Raw genomic sequence first — 16,144 nt, forward strand, 5'->3', positions numbered from 1 at the left:
GCCCCTCGTCCAGCCTTCTTTTTTTATGGCACGGTACATCATAAAAACCATCCAAGCATCAAGGGCCATTCGAACGCGATCGAACGAGAGAGTGTGTGGCGCAAAGGACAACATTACGAAATGGACATTCTTGGTGGTGCTGTGGTGCCACCTTCGCTGGTGCCCTGTCTCGGTGGGCATTAAAGATCGCAACCGAAACCGTACACACACACTCCCTTTACATCCCAGTGGTCCGAGGGCGAGAATTTGGAGCTTCGGCACATGGACAACTGGTGTCCCAGTGTGTGCGCGCGCGCGTGCTTTGGAAGCAAGCAAGCAAGCAACCGATCGCTTCCCCCACCCCCGGGGGAGAGTAAACAAATTAAATTTATATTACGATGATTATCAAACACTCGCCAGGGCCAGCGGGTCCCCGGGTAACATTATAATTTGGCATCATATTAAGTTATAAAAGTGCTCGTAAACGGGTGAACGGCGACGACGATCGTAAAGTAGGAAACGGAGGAAAACGCTGGCCCGTTTCTTAATCATCGGTTTCGGTGTTTGGCGTTGGGGTCCCTCGCTCGCCAACGACGACGACGACGACGCCGTTGATGAGTCGCGAGGTTGAGTTTCACTATTTCGAAGAGGGGGGAGATCGTTTTTATTAATGGCGAAGTGCATGATTTTGGCGAAAAATTGAAACTGTCTCTCGGTCCTCGGTGTCGTTTCCATTCCGAAAGAGCCGAAATGGTTTCCAATTCCGCCCGATTCCGGCTCCATTTGTGTCGTTTAGCTCAGTGGAGTCCAGAGTTTCGATCAGGTTCAGGAAACACTTCAACGACGACGATGCCAACGCGATTGGCGATTGGATGATTTGGTTCAAAGAGCTCTTCAGAAATCGCGCCATATCAGGGACTCCTGTAAGGTCCTCGTACCGAAAGGGAGTCAGATTACACAGCCCGCGCACCGCGATTAGTGTATCGGCGGTGGGGTTCCAATCATTGCCGCCCCTTACTAGCGGTCACCACGGATCGCTAGCAATCTAATGGCGCGCGATCATCATCTACCTCATTTGATCGAAATAATCATCGCCCTCAACGAGCTTGTACAGTGGAAGGACAGAACACGGGGTAGAGGGAGAGAGAGACCCCTTTCCCAAATTAGAATCCAGTTTAGCGCATTGCCACCATCGCGGCTGTCGATCGATCGGTCGATAGAAACCATTCAACACCCTCCCACCAGGAGGAATTCTATAACTCTTCAGCAACACGAGCGTTTTAATCGACTCGATCGTCGACTTCAATAATCGTTTTGCTTCGCTCCCGTGGCCACCACAAACGGCCACGTCACACACACACACACACACACAGCATGACTGGTGACCGCCTTCCTCAGTCGAATTGCTTGTAAGCATCACAGCCGGCCGAGCATAAACACGGCGCATACTCTCCTCACCGCACGGGAATGATCGAGCATAAAACGCGGCAGCGACGGCGTCCCGGGTGAGCGAGAATTATCAAAATATCGCGCCATTCCTTCGGCGTTCCTCGGCCCTTCATCGACCATCACCATCATCATCATCACCACCAACAGCAGCAGCACCAACGACGCCTGCGCCTCCCGTACCAAAGTGTGAGCTTTGGTAGCGAATTCGGTAACAATAATATCATGAAATATTGATGCTACCTCTCAAAGATGATCGGCCAGCCGGGTCCGGGTCCCAGCCCTCGGAAAGCCAGAAGAAAGCTGCCGAATCATTGATTAATCATAATTCATCGGTGTAAATCGATAAATATCGGATCGAGGATCGTATTGGGATCGCACGATTGGGAGAGAAGGCAGAGAGGCTCCTGATTTCGGTGCCTTCACGGCCGGTCCACGTGTGATGTCTCACGATCATGACTCCCCGTTCCTCTCTCGTTCCCCGTCGTACATCTAGATAGCGGTACATTTAGGCGGTTTCCTTGTTTCGGTTGTTCGGGCGAGAAACTGATGGACGATGGTTTGATAAATGTAATACAACGCGCTCGATCGGGGTTTTGGTGAGAGGATCGTTATCGAGGCCGTTAATGTTGGTTCCTTGGAAGGGAGTAAGGATTTAAAAAAGCAGTAATAGAAGAAGCGTGAAAAAATATTAAGACCCTTGCACGACGCGTTCTATCATCACTCGACATGCTCGGCATACTGAAGAGACACTTTTCTATGCTCGCCGGTTAGCCCGGGAGCCCGCGCACACCGTTCAGAGGACCGTAAAGTAGTTGCTTTTATTTGCCAATCGCCAACCGCTAATTAGCCTCCGATGGCGGTTGCACACACCGTCAATTCGCGCTTCTTCCGCGAGGCGTAAATTATCCGATTAAAACCCCGACGACGACCGACGGACCGAGGGTGAACACTTAAGGCCATGCTCATTGACTGGTTAGTCAGTCCGCTAGGAATCGCGAATGGAACATCTGGAACGCCAGGTAGGGAAACCATTATCGGGTGTGAAGCTCATATCCAAGGCGTCCAAGCGACGGCGGACGGTAGTATCGTCAAGGTCGGACAAGAAGGAACGCGCGCCAGAGGAGGTCATTAAATAGGTGTAATCATTTAACCAGCGTATAAGTTTTATCCCATGTCGCCTATCACCTCACCACACCGCACCCTCTTTGCGGCTGATGTATTGATTTTTATTGTAATTACATTCCCGGACAATGTTGTAAGCAGCAGGTTTTACCCGGTCAGTTGCACACCAAGCAGTTAGAAGACTTGTCCAGCTAAATGGGTGCGGGAATGAGAAAAACGAAAACCATCATCGTCGGCGTTGCTTCACGCTTTGCTTCGCTTCCTCACGGTGCTCCTGACGACGCCATGGACGGACGGACGATGGTGACTACGATGGAGACGACGATCGAGACGATGACTAATACTTTTCAATCGACACGTTCTGCTGCTGCTGCCGTCGGTTTCGAGAGGATATGGGCGGTGTGTAGAGGTCCAAGAAGCAAAAGAAGAAAGAGAGACAGAGAGAAGAGAAAAAACAACGGCAACAGGCCCAATTTACGTTCTAAATAGTGTGAAATTTTTATTTAGAAAAATTACCTATTTAACGGAATGAATGATGATGATGGTAACGCCCTTTGTGTTGGGGTTCGCGCGAAGCCAGCGTGAAGAATCGCAGCAACCGCTGGCTGGCTCTCTGCAGAACGCCAGAAAGAAAGCCACACAAGACCGTAAGCAGAAGGAAGAACGATGACAAGAAACAATAGATTTCAATGCGTGATTAAGCAACGAACGGTGCCGATGAGATCTTCTCACCTTCGCACCACCACCAACACCAATTCGTTGCATCTTGTTGGCAACGACGACGACGACGACGACGGTGATGGTGGGGCGGAAAATTACGGAAAATCAGATGAACGAGCACGATGAGTTTACAGAATTGAATTTGAACACCTTTTTTTTTTCGGACGTTTCGAACGCTCTATGGTTCGGGGGCACAAAGATCATGATGATGGTGATGATGAGGAGGATGATGATGCTGATCACACAGGCAGGCAAATTATGCTAGGTACGTGTGCTGCCTGGAGTGGGGATAGAGGTAGCAGCGGCCCCCGGATTCATCGACACCGATCCTCGGTTGACGCGTTGATCTAAACGCGGTTGCTGTTGCTGCTGCTGCTGCTGTTAATCGATCGCGCCGCGCCTTCGGTTCAGTTGTTTTGAGATGTTGAGTGATGATTCGGAGATAGATAGACGAGGGGTGTGGAAGTATCGAAATAAATCGAGAACTAATAACCACAACACACACACCGTACACACACCGTACACACACACACGCACAGAATCGATCGAAATGATGCGTGATAAGGACCCGATGGAGGGAACCCAAAACCAGCGATCGACGATCGTCGGTGATCAAAGGGAATAATTAATTGGATTTTATCGCCAGTCACAGTCACCGGGGATGGATATTGTTCTTCCAAATGGTTGCCTTGGTCCTTGGCCCTTGTAGGTGCTGCGTTGGCATGCTGGAAATGGCATCAAGCACCAGCTCTTATCGTGAATATGGTGAACATTATTATAAATTAGCAATTCGCGCGTCACTCGCTTCCGCAGGCATTCAAGTCACCCGCGGCCCGAGGTACTCGATAGAAGATAAAAACCCGACCAAGCATTCCGGAATGTACGCTTCATCGGAGCAAAACACACATACACAGGCACGCACGCACGCATATACATGTGAAAGCTTGCGCTATTGGCCTTAATTGATTAGAATGTGAACCCTCGCGAGGGGGGGAGGGGAATTAATTAATTGAGTTAGAGCCGCGGCATTAACATAAAAATGTAATGAAAACTGTCCACTGCTCGCCCGGGGACTCCACCGATCGCACCGATTTCGGATTCGTTGTCGCACTCCGGTGTGCGCGTGTGTGTGTTGTGTGTGTGTGCGGTGTGAAGCGCATTCCTCGCTCCTAGATAATCTGCCCACTACTGCTGCTGCCGCTGCTGCCGCCACTGCTCAGGCTAATGTTGCCTTCCGCCGGTTCGCCGCTCGTGAGACAAACGATGTGGCGACAGAAAAAAGGGGGAGGGGGACCGCGGAACCGGGGGAGGCTGCAACATGGTCAAGAGGACGGAGCGACGACGACGACGACGTTTAGAGCAACTTTATTTGTTTTCAGTGAATTATTGCCTCGGAACGAACGGCGATCGCTCGACGACGATGGTCACCGCTTGGTTACCCAGCGGCACGGCAACCGGCCCGGGGATGCCGTTAGTGGCAGTTCTCAGCGTGTCCGGAGGAACATAAGACTCGCTCGGTTCTCGAGATGGTTCGTGTCTAATAGAGCACACGCAAAACCCCTTTCTTTCTCTGTCCGCGATCGCCACTCTTCGATGTTCACAGCACCAGCACCAGCAACGGCAACGCCGGGATCGGTCAGACCGCAGCAGAGTCCCAGAGAAGGAGAAGGAGGGGGACAGAAAAAGGTGAAAAATAAAACCGACCATCCCGACCGACCAGAAGCCCCGAGTGTGGAACGGAGAGTCGAGAAACAGAGAGAGAAAACGGAGATAAGAGCTGTTGAGCATTCAGTAAACTGCGCCACCAGTACCACCGGACCGGAGGAACCGGAGTGGAACCGGTGAGGTGATGGCCGTGGTGTGTGTGTGTGTGTGTGTGTGTGTAAAGTGAATCAAGATCGGGTTCAGCGAAAAGGACGGGGCCTGATTATGGCTGTTTTATTTCTTAATTTGTTGATTTGGTTTGTCTTCTGGTCTAAGGCCCCGGGTTTTCGTTGGCCATTGGCCACTGGCCAGTGGAACGCTGGAACGTACCAGTGAGCGAGCAGCTATTTGTCTTGTTTCCTTTGCGTTTTTATGCCTCCAGGTTCCCGGTCGGCTCGACCCGGACTTCTCGGTCCTCAGCAGAGGAATCAGCATCCACCGTGCTGCTGGAAAGCTTTCGTTCTCGCGCAACAGCCTTCTACGACCGGTCGATCGGTTCCATGCAGAAGGTTCTTATAAATTTAAAATAAATAATTAAGAAATTAAATTTCAACACCTCGAACAGCAGCAGCAGCAGCAGCAGCGACGTCGATTGGCGTCGCCAAATTGGCGTTAACTGGGTGGTGGGGGGAGATGCAAGCGATCCGCGGAACGGAGGAGCATTATTTGCGCGAGATAAAGTGAAAAAGATACGAATTACCTCGCCTCGATCTTGGTGGTAGATTTGGATCCCGGGTGCTGGTGCTGGTGGTGGTGCTGGTGGTGCGTGCACGATAAACGACAAACGACGTCTCATTTGGTGAGAATTGCTGGGACTGCTGAAGGGAGCGACTGGGCTGGGAGGTAAAGGACTATAAAATCATCTCCTCATTCTCGATGGTCACAAACACCACCACCACCGCCAGAGGCAGGCAGTGAGTCCCTGAGGTGGAATTAGGCCTAATTTGAATCCAAAGTGCCCCCCTCGACTCGGGGGACGGGGGTTCGGGGTAAGCATTGCCACACTTTGTAGCTCCAACAGCAACAGCATCAGCGTCAGTCGGAATTGTTTCGGTGAATCAACGGTGAACCCATTTCCATCAACTGTTTGTGCGTGCGCGCGCGCCCGACCGTGTGTGTGTGTGTGTGTCTGTTGTGATTAGGAGGCGGTGATCTGTGGAGCATCCCTGGTCCGTCCCGGTCCAAAGATCCAGGTACACGACCACGAACCCAACCACGAGACGGTTGCTTTCGATGTTTTCCGCCTTTTTTTATATTCATTCCGATGGTGATAACGATAGCGCTGTCGAACGACGGTGTGTAGCATGTAACTCCCAAACGGGGTGGTGGCGATGGCTGGAGGAGGGACTGACCGATGGTCACCTTCGCTCGGTTTACGACTCTTCTATGACTGCTTCTTCTTCTTCTTCTCATTTGGCTTTAGGGATGTCGTGTCGTCGTGCGGCAAGCTGTGAAGATGCTAGTATGCAGCACACGCAAACTGACCGATCGACCGTGATTGGACGGTACAGTGGGGCGCATAGTGTTGTGGTCGTAAGGGGCATTGAGGCATCGATACTTAAACAAAATCATGGATCTATGCTTTAAAGGAACATATAAATTGCAATTTTAGGCATGCCACAGACGTTCAATTTATCCATCATACCAAAAGTGTGTCATATTTGCACGAGAAGCCCATAGACGTTCAGTTTGCTAACTCAATTCGCTCATCATAAACAGCATGATGTGTTGACAAGTAACGCCTAGCTGAAACCGCGCCACTGACGCTCATACCAAGACCAACAATGTCAGTTCAGTTCGAATTTTGTGGATAAGCCCACTAACGATCAGTTTGTCGTACGACAATAAACATCTGAAGGATTAAATGAACGACCATGGGGCACTGGCCTACCAGAATTTTGATCAAATGTATACATTTCCCTCTCATTTTCCAGCCAAACTCCAACCATTACTCCTTTTTTCCGTGAAGTGCTTTACGTTGCTTAAAATGGAGACATTTCTGTCGAATTAAAAGCCAGCATTTCCTTTCTTGGGGCCACCAAGGCTCGTCAACCGTTCGTGATTCTGCCCAGATACATCGTTATATCTGAGCAATTTGAGCTGGTTGAACAATATAATGCAAACAAATGGAACATCCAGTTTGTACTTCCAGATTCATCGCCATCACTGTGCTGTTCGGTGGATGGATGGATGGATGGAGGCGCCCCATTTGGAGCCTCTTCGGAAGCGTTGTCGTCCTCCCCGTCTTCGATGCTACCAAAGCCTCCCGGCCCACTCTTACAGCCTCTTGCACCGTTGACGCCGACGAACGGCGAGAGAACTATTAAAAATTAAGAAATAAAATTAAATCCCACCGAGAGCGTAAAGTTCGGTTCGGAGGGAACATCACATCATCACATCAGCTTCAGGAGAATCCTTTTTCCCGGCTATCCCCCCGGCCACCTTTCACACTCTCTTTTCCTTCTTTCTCTCTCTCTCTCGTGTTGTGGTGGTTTGTGTAGTGATCTGGTGTTTTATTATTATTGTTTTCCTTTTGGTTGCGCCTTTTTTGTGTTTCGGACGATCCGTTTTGGTCGCCTGGTTTGCGCCGGTTTTGCCGGGATCCGTTTTGTCGTGCCGAGTACCCAAAAGTTCCGTAAAAGTGTTTTGGGCATGGGATACTCTCTCTCTCTCTCTCTCTCTCTCTCTCTCTCTCTCTCTCTCTTCCTTCTATTCTGAGGCAGGCTCACGCGCTTGGGCAGTCACATAAACGGCGATCGCGCCCAACGTGAGACATAAATTCTCTACTCATCAGCAACGATCGCGAGCGGTGTTCGCGGGTCGCAGTCGTCTGAAGCATCGGCTTCACGCTTCCTTCCACCACCGCAGTTCGCTCAAGTTTTGACGACGACTAGAGTCCCACATCACCCTTCAGTCTTTCTTTCTCTCCATCGCCAGCTCCATAGCAGCGGTTAATGAGTTCATAAAAAATCTATTAGGGGGCCTAATAATCTTAAATCGTGTTCGGGAAAAGCCCGTCTGCCCGTCCTCATGGGGTGTGTGTCGGTGTTTGTACGTGTGTGACTATGTTTGTTTTCGGGGTTTCATTTATATGCTCCGTTCCGAGACCGAAACATGCCCCTAACATCGACAGCCGCGCTCGATCGTTGGTTTAGGAGGATGCCAAGCAGCCTTACCTTGTGCATGATGCTGAGTTGGTACAAAAACACTCCAGTACCAGTGCTAGAGAGGAAGAGCTAAAGCGAGTAACCAACGCATAGCAAAACATAGTCATGGGTAGGCTTCGCGGTGCGATCATGCTTGCAAAATCGCAAACACAAAGCCTATTGCCTATCAACTGGAAAGGACCGGAAGTCCTCTATCCTCTCAATCCAGGCTAGAGCGTTCTTTTGCGGCCAGGGAAGATACAATTTCATTCAAGAATCTACGGGAAGGCCTTTGCAGAACACGTCGAACACATCAAGTCACATTTTGCGGCAGAGTTTTTTGAGTGAGTGAGGATCAACCTCCAAACTGCTGCCCTGAAGGGCCACAGATGGTTGCGATATTGAATTACTGCCATTTTCTAGTTTTTCTAGGCTCTAGGAAGCCACATCCGTTTGGTGAGGTTGACAGCACTATGCAAAAGTAATCTTTTACTCTCTTCGCACAATTCTTTATTTCTTTATTTCTCATTGCGATAACCTTTTAAAAATTCGTATAAAAGACGGCTAAGCAACACGACAGGAGCATTGCTTAGCAACCAATAGGGCTTCCAATTGTGACCAAAAGCGGCTCCCCTGAACCCTATAGTGCAGCCCGGGAATGGTTCGTGGTGACGGTGATTAATTAATGTCAGCATTAACATGTGCTTGCGCAACGTTCGCTAATTTTGGCACTTTTCAGGGAGGGATACGGCACGTCAAATGGGACGGCCATCCCCACCCCTCTTCGCCCGCCTGGCCACCCGCTCCCTTTCCCCCGGGGAGGTAAAGGGAAGCCCGTCAAAAGCTGCAACCTTCACTGTGGCTGGGCATCGAATTGATTTACCTGCATGCTGCTGCTGCTGCTGCTGTTGCTGTTGCTGCATAGAGATCGATCCTTTTTCGGGGGAGTTGATGCTCCCCCGCCCCCCGGGGGTCTCCAGTGACCATGTCCAGTAGAGAGTTCAAATTTCATTTCTGGAGCACACAGCCCCCCTTCCTTCTTTATTCGCTTTGGTCACCACCTTGGCAGCGAACCGCAGAGTTGAAACCATCATCCGTTCGTTCGTTCGTTCGTTTGGCTGGCTGTCGCTGGCAGTCGCTGGTTCTCGAATTGCTCGACTCCAAACCGCACAAATGGTTGAGCTTAACGTTTTTAACACCCTTTTTCGCTCGCTGGACGAAAATCTGACGCCTGTTTTGATTTATGAAACCGCCTCCCGTCCCGAGCCCTGGCCAAACAGCATCCACCCCTCGCCAATCGCTGGGAGTTGCAGAATGCAGATCGAACGTTGCTGCGACCGGTACCGGTTGGTAGTAGAGAGCGGAGGGGACCACGGGACACGAAGGTTCGACCGACGACGACGACGGTGATGATGATGGTGATGATGATGATACCATGTACCGGTATCGGTACAGGAAGGTGATGGTAAAACATTGACCGTAACAATGCTGGAGCACGAGCTCGAATACGACGACGATCCTGCCTGTCCTAACGGCTCCGGCCAGTGCCTCGGATCGGATATATGCGATGCGAACCCGAACACTAGCAGCGTACTAATGATGATCGACGCTGATGCTGATGAGATAGGAATGACAGTGCAACAATCGGCACCTAGTCGCCCCCTCCTCGTCGGCGATCGAGCACCGGACGATCGCTACACAGTGGCCGGTTGGCCTCGATAAAAAAAGGGCCTCGGGAAAGTGAAGGTTACCGAAACGACACACAACGCGACCTGATTTGCAGTGTCCCAATGGCGCGCTCCTAGACGCAGACGCCGTCATTTCATAATTTACGGGATGATGAGTTGGCAACAAATCACGGCCTCACCTTCTGTGTCCGAATTCTGGGTAATAATATCGCATTGGAATCTGGGCGAATATGCTTCTCCACGCAGCGCCTTTGTTCCACGTAGTAGTGATGATTCCTTGGAAGATTCTTTTTCCTTTCTTTTTATTCTAACTCCTTGTCCAGACTTTAATATATCAGTGAGAATTGTACTACTGGTATAGAACATTTTCTAACAACAAAACTGCCACTTTTTCTTACCGTTCTTCAATCGGTACGGCTCACGTATAATGTTTACTTAGCTATGTACGATAATAAAACGGTGGAAAATCGGAAAAAAGCTTTAAAAAAATGGCTGGATCTACACTTTTGCTTGCACCTTTGTCATTATAAAAGATTTTTGCAGCTTCCATCCTTTGCAAACGAAGAATTGTGGTCGTGCACGGTTAAGACGCAGAAAACTTTTAGACGGAAGTTATTTCTTATTTAGATTGGTAGAAAATTGTCTGTAAAGAACTGTGATGTAGAGATTGAAATTAACTTCCTACAGTAGGCGAACTCTGTTAAGGTTTTGGGTTACGAATCTTTCTTTCAGCTACATCTTGGTCTTGTCACGCCTGTGTCGTTTATATAGGCTTCTGCCTTAATCCGTTGTTGGTATGGGTTTAAAGGTTGTAAAACAAAGTTGCTATCGTTGCCTGATGAATCTGATATAACATTTCACAAGCCGTCAAATCACTGCTAATGAAAGTTTCTTGTATGTGAAAATTTCTATCATGACTCTGCACCTTAAGAGATCCTTTTCCCCTTTTTTCGGGGTCTTCCTCTCCAGAGTAAAAGTGTTCTAATTGTTGCTGCCAGTCCCTTAAACCAGCAGCCGTCAGGCGATCTATTGGCGAGCACGAGTCATAAACAACGAGCTCACAGGCTCAGTGGCAGCAGCAAGCTGGCGGTGGCGGTGGCGTCGGCGTCGTCGGCCAGGACCATAATTTAAAGATCAAAACAGACCGGAATCCAAAAGTTTACTCAATAGATAAGCATTAGCGCACGCGGACCTCGAGAGTGATATAGGCTTAAGGTGATGGCTTAAGGAATCCACAACGAATCACACAACGAGACACAGGGGAGTGTCTTGCGTGACACATGGGCACGGACATCGGCTTCCCCCACCCCACCACACCTCACGTTTGTTGTGCTTCTATGCTTTCTATTTGTTTTATCTTTTCATTCCTTTCGCGCCGTTACCGTGTTTGTGTTTGTGTGTGTGTCTGTTCGGTTCGGTTTCGGTCCCGTAAACCCTCACCAAAGACCCCCGCCTAATTAAATTGATAACGTCTTTGCCTTCCAGCTTCTCTCCCTAAGAGCAAGAAAAAAAAAAACACCGTTGAAAAAAGAAAAGAAAAGAAAGAAGCGAACACAACCCTGGTGACATTTAATGTGTCATAAATTACGAGATTTCTCATGCATATTCACACCCATTTTCCATCCACTCCGGTTGCCCCTTTTTCTCTCTCTCTCTTGCACTCTTTATCCTTCTGTCGATGCTCTGCTCTGCTCTGCGACCTCTTCCTTCCTTCTTAAGACGATCCGACGGGTCGTGATTAAACAAAAGAGACAGGGTTGACTGCGAGCTTCAATCGTTTCAGCAGCAGCAACAGCAGCAACAGCAACAGCATCACAGGTCTGTCCGTCGAACTCGTCAATGCTCATAGACCGTTTTCCAGAACGAGCTCACAAATTGTGTCCTCGCGCGACGAGACAGAGGCGTCGTCCTCTTCCTCGTCGGCGTCGTCGTCGTCGTTGTCATCGATCGATCGATCGATCCATCCAGCGTAAACGGAGCGCCTCCGTTCATCAGGGGCGAGGTGAGACCAAGAGGACCAAGAGGAATGGAGGACCGGGGAGTGCCTAAAAGGTCTTTCCGATAACGAGGAGAGGCAGAGCATGGCTTATAGCAGGGCAGGCTCGCGGTAATATAGTCATCAAACCGTTAAAACGTTCACTTCGGGGTTTCGGTGATAATTGCCATCGGTTTTGTGGCCAGACCTGATAAGGCCTGGCAGGGCCGCGCAAACAACGCACATAAATCCGGCATTCGGAACCGATTAATCCTCCGCGCCACCATACGGATCCTCGAAACGGAGAGAGAGAGAGCTCTGGGAACTTATGGTTTGATAATGGCTGATGAGGATGCCCGCGACGCACACACATACAGAGGCAGAGACTCTTAAACATGCAATCGACAGGTTTAAGATGAACGATGGCTCACCGGTGATAGCGACACACACACACACACACACTCACGCCATGTTGTGACACCGAAAGATGTCGCAATTTGAGCGTCGCACAAAATGTCGAGCATCGAGCGACTGTCAAATGATCTGTCAAACTCGATCAACGACGTATCGCCTCCCTCCTCCGGATCGATTTGTGGCTTTGTGCCTGTATGAAGTGTGAACGAGCGGTGGCGTTGATTTTCGTGTCCGGAAGCGCGACAACAACGACTGCGCGACGCGACGCGACACTCGCTCACTCGATCACCCGCTCCGTGATATCCGATGATCCGACGGTCGACACACATTAGCGCACCTGATAGCCGGCCGCCACTGTCGCCACCGTCGCCACCGACAACAACAACAAACCCACACAATTCGAAGCGGTTCTTCTGGCACGGCCGCAATCGTGCCGCAACAAATGTCCCCTAATTCAGGAATAAATTTCCGTCCGTCCGCGTTTCGTGATCCAGCAGCATCGTGTGACATCAACCGCGGTGCCAAAGCGACGAACCTGCTTCATCTGGTTGCGATCGGAAGATCAGAACGGATTGCGATTTGCAGCAACGCGCAAACGCCCGGAAGACGAGAACCGTGCAGCCGCTGGTTGCACAATTTGCATAATGCGCCCGTTAGCCCCTCGCCTCGCCTCGCCTTTCGGCCTTTCCTTCTCGCGTCTCGCGATGAAAGCAGCCGCCTGGTTTTTCGGGCAGGGGATCATCGAATCGCAGCGATCGTAATCTGCGATCTGCGAGAGTAGCATCCGCGGCAGTATTGACGCAAAGATAGAATGACTCCAGATAATCCAAATGAAATGAAATGAGATGAGATGGCACGCGGATGATGGTGGTGATGAGCATCGAAATCGGCCAAATGTGGGCAAATAATTTGGCCAAATGCGTTCGTCTCAGGCCGCAAACGCATCGAATGCGTGTGTGAATGCGTGCGAACGCAACGCATCTATTCTCGAATTATAATTCAACCAGATAAGTCATCCCCTAGGGGCCGTCACCGTCTTTTTTCTTCTTCTCTCTAATTTATTAATGGGACCCACAGATAATCACTCGCTGACCATTAATGGCTGTTCGGTCGCCGATAAAATTCCTTCTCGTGCGTTTCCTCGTTCGTTCTCGATCGTGCTACTCCAACAAACACACACACGCGCACAGGAACACTGGCACACCGGTATGCTACCATGAAAAGAGAGAAGCCGCCAAGTGGGCCTGGAACTGGAAGCGGACAGAAAAAAACACAATAACGCGAGGGCATAAATTTCTAGTTGTTTCTTAATCAACGCTAACCAGGTGACAACCGGGAGTGTTGCTGTTTGGTCGCACCCGTGGTAAATAAGCCACAGCAGCAGCCGAGAGGCCCGCGTGTGTGAGAAACGATCCGTCCCGAGGGGGGGGAGCCACGAAAGCGGAGGATTTATATCTTAACAGATAGGGGCGCCCGTTAGGTAGGCCCTGAGCAGTGCGTGCGTTTATGGTTTGGTGGATTGGATTGGATTGAAAGCGATCGAAGTAATCGTTGGAAAGGAACCGTCGACTGGATTCGAACTGGCAAATGATACGAAACTCTTATCCTCTTATCACTCCTGCAGCTGGGCGCGTAAACTGATAAGAAGGAGCAGCAGCTGTTGCTGCTGCTGCTGCTGCTGCTGCAGGTGATCTTACGGTATGCCACGCTAATCGGCTTTCGAGGAGTATCGCGACGCAGCATCGGGGAATCATAACGGTACCGGTGCAGCGACCAAATCGGACGCAACACGCGTGTAATGAGCATAATTTATCCACAAAAGGCGCATCATTTATTCACGCCTGTCACCAAGTTGGGCGCACCTTCTCCAGGGCACACACACACACACACGCGCGCGCGCAGAGTGGTATCGAAGGAAGGAAGCAAAACATGATCGACTCGCCCCGTTCGAGACCGAGTGAGGCTCGACTAAAGGTGCGGGGTGCATCTGCTTATCGCTTGGCAAACATCTCAATAATCAGTGCACTGCTCCCTTCTTGCGGCTATAATTCGCACCCTCTAGCTTATCTCCCCTCCCCCTCCCCCTTATCCTTTTCCTGCACTTGCCAGCTCATCACTTCCATTATTTCATAAAACATAATTTATTTCGCAACGCACGACTAAGACGACGACGCGGCCGATGACAATGAGCGTGCGCACACCGCAGCAGGAGTCGCGAGAGGTGCTCGAATTCGGTGCTCTTCCCCCGCGTTTCCTAATGGCCACCTCGCGATCGTAAACCCCCTTCCACGCAACAATCCCTGCCCTGCGCAAAATTCCACCCACCGGGGGGAAAGGTGTGAAGATCCGGATGAAAATGCGATCGCGATGCTTGCTCGTCGCTCGTCGCGCGTGTGTGTGTGTGTGTATGTGCGCCGCGTAAACTCATGTCGTGTAATGTCATTTTTTATCTAGATTTATGAGGGTACGATTACGCGCGCGCTGGTCGCGGCCAGCATGCTGCTAGTGGCTCCCGCACATGCCGATGAAGTAGGAAAGCGGAAAGGGAAGCTCGTAGTGGCGGTTGCGGACGGACTCGTTGAAAAAGTGACGAAAATTATAAAGAGAGGGTGCAACAAGAGCAAAAAAAAAAACGCACGAAGACGCAACTGCTGCATATGTTGAACCAGCAACCAATGGCGAGGGCGCACAGCATGGAACCTGCTCCCGGGTGTGCGCTTCTGGTGTTCTGGTTCGCGTTCTCGTTCTCGTGCATGCGTGCACCGCCAGGATCACCATTCTTTTGCGCAAAAACTGCACTTCACTCCCTGCACTCGAGGCTCCTACCCGAGGGACACCCCCGGGTACGGGTTTGTTGGTTTTTATTGGGCGTTATTTGAAAGCTCGGCAAATTCCAGGAGCCACTTCGCGGAGGCTTCGAGGCCGCCGGACTTCGAGTGCGCCATCGTCGTCGTCGTCTCAAATCCCTTTCCCGCGTACTTAGCGATGATTTAGTGGGGCTCATCATTTACCGATCCTCATGCACGGTGCTGGTGCTGTTGCTGTTCAATCCCCGAGCTCGCAGCACGCGGTTATGAGGTGTTAATTTGCAAAACGATGACCGCGACCAAGCTACCATCAACACCACCACCAACACGAGGAGGGGCTCATTAGTACAAATCATTGTCATCTGCTTTGCGCACCTTAATTATTCGTCCCCGAAATGCTCGGCCGCAGACGCTGAACATCTCTATATGCGATGCGATTCCGCTCGCAGTGTCCGGGTTTCTGGGCTGTGGTGCGATTCACAAATTGTGAACATCATTGGCAGCATCAGTATCAGCAGGAGACAACACAAACACACACACACGCACACATTGTTGATCGCGGAAACAAGTTTCGAGGAGTGTTTGGTTGAAATAAATTTGACCACGTTTTTGGTGCTCTCTCTCTCTCTCTCCTTTTCATTCTATCTCTCTATCCCTCACTATCCTCATCCTCCTCCACGGTTTAGCTAATGAGAAGGAATTTACGATATTGTTCTTCCAGTGGCCACTACCATTTCCCATTCGGTGCCATCCGTAGACTTTCGTGGGAGGATTAGCGTTTGAGCATTTGATTTCATCTCGGAACGAAGGACCAGACCGTGCGTGCGTGTGATTGAAACGGACAGACAAAGGCCTTCAAGGATCCTTACAATGCTGCAATGCAAAGCAAAAGGGAGCAATAAGTTGGCAAGCATTGGCCATCAATGCGAGAGCATTAAAAATCGAAAACATTTCAATCCGCGTGATTGAGGAACTGCGCGGCTAATTAGGTGGCCGTGGCCGTGTCCCTGGAGTTCGGAGTGGGCCCCAATTTTTGACACTGTGCGCGCACGGTCTGCCGAGACGCACCGTGGGAGCTAACACCGTACATCGGTGCATCCCGAATGCATGTTGCTTTTTGCTGTCTGCTGCTGCTGCTGC

The sequence above is a fragment of the Anopheles darlingi genome, chromosome 3 (genome assembly GCF_943734745.1).
Source record: "Anopheles darlingi chromosome 3, idAnoDarlMG_H_01, whole genome shotgun sequence".
In the NCBI taxonomy this organism is placed as follows: Eukaryota; Metazoa; Arthropoda; class Insecta; order Diptera; family Culicidae; genus Anopheles; species Anopheles darlingi.